At 23.7% G+C, this 6,125-nt stretch overlaps 1 long non-coding RNA gene across 1 annotated transcript; it reads left to right on the forward strand.

Annotated features, from left to right (window-relative positions):
* The first annotated feature begins 1,999 nt into the window (after nucleotides 1-1,999).
* LOC132922842 (uncharacterized) lies at nucleotides 2,000-3,390 on the forward strand. Its single transcript, XR_009661065.1, has 3 exons — nucleotides 2,000-2,159; nucleotides 2,700-2,875; nucleotides 3,180-3,390. It is a non-coding gene; the product is annotated as an uncharacterized LOC132922842 (long non-coding RNA).
* The last annotated feature ends 2,735 nt before the right edge of the window (nucleotides 3,391-6,125 follow it).

The raw sequence follows: 6,125 nt of genomic DNA on the forward strand, positions 1-6,125 counted from the left end.
GTTTAAAATTTTAGACAAACTATTTTATCGATAGAACAGCTAAAAATTAAAATAGAAAGAAACTTGAACCAACGTATTTGAATGTATTACCTATATTAGGTTGACTAAAAAAAATTGCGATTAGCTGTATTCACTACGAAATATATAGATGAATAGATACTTAATAAATAATAATGTATGCGTGTACAAGGAGTGTATGATAATTAAACTGTCTAGAGGAATTGTCTAATGGAGGAAATATTTATTTAATACTAAGACATAGATGGAAAAGAGATGAAATGGAAATTAATTTCAACTAAACTTAAACTAATAAACTTATAAATCCCATTACAGTCATCAAAATTAAATATTACGCAATGTCTTAACTTAAGGAAACCTTTAAATATGTAAGATATATTTAAATTAAAATTAATTCAGAGATATTTGACAGACCTTAATAATAACCGCTTGTAAAAGTATTGATTATAGTCTGGTAAGGAAGTGACTGTTAATTGACACTTAAATCAGTTAATTAATTATACTGGCTATTACCAATCATAATTTATAATAGAATAATTTAAATTTTATATAAGTTTTAATTTTAATCTTTATATAATTTAATTCATACAAAAGTAAAAAAATAAATGTTAAATATTACAAAATATATTAGCAAATAAGTAGTGTGTTTGTTATTAGATTCGCATTAGCCATTAAAAAGTGTGAAAACTGTAAAATTGTATACTTATCTATATTTTTGAAATTATGAATTGCTTTCATTTATTCAAAATTCAACAAATTTTAATTTATTTTTATTTTCAATATTATCTCGCAATTATTTAATTATTATCTACAATAAGCAGGTTAAGTTGTATAAAAATAAAAATATATAAAATCATATAATATAAAAATAAATTCCTTATTAAATTCTTAAGATATTATCTAATAATTTTCTTTTATTAGATCATTTTATGAGCACACATCAATAAATAAATAAATAATAAGTGTTAGTAATAATAAAACAAAATTTGTCGTTTATTTCAAAACGATCGCTAATTTTGGTATATTCTATTTATTAATTTTATTTATGATGTACAATCTCGTACATGATCTATTAATAAATTATTATATACATTTTTTGTTAGTAATGTGAACTTGTGAAACTATTAAAGCATATAAAATAAGCATATATTTGTATGTTTATAATACTTTATATATATATTAATTATTATTACTAACTACAGGATGTTTGATAAATTTGGAAACGGTCATTAGACTAATTGGGGCTGATGAACAATAATATGTGACTCGGTGGCTATAAAATACGTATATTAGTGACGTGTTAATGCAACCGAAATAGTTGTCTGGCTATTGTAGCTATATATTGGATCTGCGTTGGTGCGTTGAACATCGAGCATACTGGTTTGATTCAATATTTCAATTAGTAAAAATATTAAAAATTAAATACCTAAATGATATTAGACTTTGATAGTTTGATCATAGTTTAAGAAAAAAATATTTTCTTAACGGGTAGGTACACTAATTTTGGACAAACCTTTACATTTAATGTTTACGATAGTCGTGTATACTGTAACTGACCTTGTTTGATCTAGATATTATAAACTTATTTATGTACAATCAACTAAATCCATTTAAAAAAGGTTTAGAAATAAAAAATTATAATCTTGACATTTTACACATTTTAAATGTCAAGGGTCCATTATTTTTCACAACAGTTACGTAGACGATTGACCATTAACGCGTTTAAATTCACGGTCTTTCAATTTATTACCTCAAAATAAATATTATAATGTCATGTTAAAAATAATGCACTTGTATTTACAACTGTATAATGCCTATGCCGGTTTTTCTCCAATGTCACTTTTTTATTGTTTGATTCATCCGAAACCCGATTTTTGTTTGGTTTGCCGAACCGGTTTGTTTTAAACATTTTAACAACAAAAATATAATATAAACAAATATTAAATACTTGTTCAAAATATATATGAGTGGGAATAGTGGGATATCATACAATTTTTCGATATCGAATTAGTATAAATACTATTAAGATCTTTAGACACAATATCAGTGATCTACAGCTATTACATCGATACACATCGAGTCTTTCACTAGTTGAGTTACCTCAAATTCACATCCAAACACCCATCATGTACAAGTTTTTGGTAAGTACCTTTTTTTTTTAATTGTTCAAAAATGTAGGCAATAGTTTAATATTGCATAAGTACTAGCTACTAGGTAGTAGCTACAGTAGGTACTTATACGTTTGTTTAAGTTTATTGACTAAAAAATAAAAACATGATTTTTTTTCTAAAATTCATCAATATAAAAATTCCGTGTAATATCTACAATAAATAAATTATTTTATTTTTATATTGTATATTTGTACAATTAATACAAAATAATTTTTTTAATTTTTATCGTAATTTGTAATGGTCTTTCATTTTTTTTTCTAATAGCCACACAATTTGTAAATGATTAGTTCTCAATTATGTAGATACTGATATTTAAATAAAAAACTATTTATAGCTTCGACAAGCAAATATTAATTGTGGTTATTAACTTTCTCCATGTTTAAACTGTAGGTATAATAATAATTGCTAGCTTTGTAAAAATTCTTCAATAAAAGTAAAATAATGTAATGTTTGTAAAATAAAATATACTCTTCATTCTATGTATTGTTATAAATTAAAATCGTTTTATAGTTATTGGTTGCTGCCGCTCTGGCTATGGTCGCTATTGCTTCTTCCCAAGTCTTTTACACCTACCCACATACCTACGCACCGCTATACTCCTACCCATCGTACCACTACACTTACCCAGTGGTGTACAATCCATACATCACTCTACTTCGTCGATGAATACATTTTTTACCAACTCTGTAAGTATAAAACTTTGAAATAGAAAAAAATACACATTTTAAATATATAATATTATTTTAATTATGCATATAAATAATATATAGTAATATTTGATATGGTAATTATTGATTAAATATATTATATATATATCCAAACAAATTGTATATAAATTTTTCCCAACTTTTTACTACTTATTAGTCCTTCCTTATTATCCATTTTATACTGCGAATAATTATTTACTGATTTTTTGTTGATTAAATGACGTACATTAACTATAATTCATTATATTATCTTAAATAATAACTCATATATGTATATTTTTAGAAACTATTTGGAGTTATTGCGCAGTTCAACGCCAATCTTACGAAAATGATGACAGCTTAAATTGTACTTATTTTACTACATTTATTATTTGCTATTTTTTGACTGTTAATTCTTTATCTTGATGTAAACATTTATTTAATCACAATGTAATACCTTTTAAATTCTTTTTCGAAGAACCATTTAATGTAATATATATCATAATTTATTGAAATTTACTCTTTTTTTTTTTAACTAATGCATATTTGCATACCAAGTTATTAGCATATTAACTTTAGTTTCCTATAAAGTAAAAAATATTTACATATATTATATATCCTACCACGTTTAATTCCTCTTACTTAAAAAAAAAAAAATACTAAATAAAAACAAAGACCGAGTTTATTAATTGCCTCATATTATCTTCTTTAACATACTTGTAATATAAATAAAAATGTTAATTTCATTTAAGGTATATAGTTAGAAATTATAATTAATTATTTAATAATTACTAATATTTATACTTTGATATTTAATTAATAATTACTAAAAACGCTTATAATGAATATTTATAAATCTAAATAATAACTCAAAATGTGACATACTATGTATATAAGATATTATTTTTTCTGTAACTAACAAGAAAATTAAATTGGATGACAAATATTACAGAAACTGTTAAAATAAAACATAAAACAAATAAAAGTAGTAGGCACACATCTTGTTGCGCGAAATTTACTATTCTTTTATTATTGTTAAGATAAGACTATTTTCAGCTCAATAATAACACTAACAATTAATTTTGGAGTTGTAATAGGTACTTATAATATTATTTATTTATTTTGTTATAATATTATTAATAATTAAAATAGATCTATCCATTAATCTACCAACCTTTTGTTCTATCTACCCATTTAAAAGTAAGTAATTATTAATTATAATAAATAATGACATTCAAATCATATAGATATAAAAATAATTTTCTTTCATATATATATATACATATTTAAATCAAACACACAAAGATGTACATTGCCATATTTTTTTCAATAAAAAATACTTATAATACCTAAAGATAATCAAAATATTATTTTACCTGTCATATGATCTAAATATGAGTAGATGCCGTATAGGAAAACCACTCACTGTGGTCTGCAATTAACAAAATATGATTAGTATTGATTTCACAAATTAAATTTACAGTATAAATGTAGATATTATATATTTAAGAATAAAGACATATTATAATTTATAAGTTATATTAGTTTTACAGATAGATCCACTCACACACACATAATTGTAAAATCAGTACATTTATCGCTCTTTTCAGAATTTAAAAAATCATAATTGTATGTTTTGTTTCAATTTATAGAGAGTTTTTACTAAGTGTACCTACTCTACAGTGTTAAAAGTACATTTATGGCATATGTGAAAACAAAAACTCATCCGTTTTGCGGCGCGAGAAGAAACATGATTTAACTAGCTAAAATATGTGACATGTGTTCTATAATTGCCTTTTTTTTTTTAATTAACGTTTTCATGAAAATATAATGTCTATATTATTGTGGTTATCGTTTTTAAACTGTGTATAGTGTACTGAAATAATTTTAATATTTTTTGTTTCTAATAATTTCCGTTGATATTGACCTGAAAAAAAGTTGATTGGCTAAGCTCAATATTTTAGTTTATGGTATAATAATCAAATAAAATTTATATAAATGGGATTTTTTTTAAAATGAGTATTAAGATAAAAAATGATGCCATTTTAAATTGTGACACAACAGACAGCAGTCAACAATAAATCAATTGTTGGCTGATGATTTTTTACTATAATGATGATTTATATAAATAGTCGATTTATATTTAATTTGTATAATTTGCAAACTTTGTTCTTATTCAGATATTTAAGTAAATTTAATAGTACTTTTAGTTTATTTTCTTTTCACCACCATGATCTTATCTGTTAAAATAGTCGATACGGCCTAGGTTTGATTTGTTGTCATAGCTAAGTCCACCCAAAGAGGTGATAATATAACAATTACATCATATTTTATCCTGTCAACTTGTCATTCATTTCGAAAAAAATCATATAGACCATAAACCGAAGCATTGTACCTAGCCAATTCATATTTTTTCGGGTCAATATCAACAGTAACAAATTACTAGAAACACAAAATATTTAAATTATTAAAATCTATATACTTACATTATACACAATTAAAAATCAATTAACACAATAATATGACGATATATTTTGATGAAAATGGTATTTTTTCATAATAGCAATCAATATTACCTTTGTCACATATTTTAGCTATTATGTAACTATAGTTATATTTCCTGTGCCACAAAACGGGTCATATTTTCACATCTTCATAATGAGTTGTCATAAATGTATTTAAAAAAGATTAAAAACTCTGTAAAAATTTAAACAAATCATTCAATTATTTACATTTGTTTTTTAAATATAATATTTTAATGACACCGAGAAATACTTACTTCGAACTTTGCGTCTTTACGCTAGGGGCCGATTTACTTTATATCGTTATTAGAAAATAATTATGTTTTGAAAATAGACATTTTTATAAAAGTAGATACACATTGAAATAGATTTTTACATTTTGATTTCATGGAAGTACAGTGACTGTTCTTTTTAATGGTTTTCGTGAACTCACTGACCACCTAGCTAATTATTAAACCTATAATTTTATTTATTTTGTCAAATATATTTTATTAAATTCAACTGATGTATCGATACTGGTAAAATATATCGAGATAAAATTGCCATCCAAATACGAAAATCTATTTCAAAAATCTACTTGCCAAGTCTTTTATATTTATTTATTACGATCGCGAGACTAATCTATAACTGCCGCAATAACATAATATACGTTATGATGTCGTAGTAGTAGGTATAACGTAATAAAAATAATATTCGGTCACTCAGATATACATAACATAAAGCTCAGA

Source organism: Rhopalosiphum padi, chromosome 2, assembly GCF_020882245.1.
Source record: "Rhopalosiphum padi isolate XX-2018 chromosome 2, ASM2088224v1, whole genome shotgun sequence".
Taxonomy (NCBI): domain Eukaryota; kingdom Metazoa; phylum Arthropoda; class Insecta; order Hemiptera; family Aphididae; genus Rhopalosiphum; species Rhopalosiphum padi.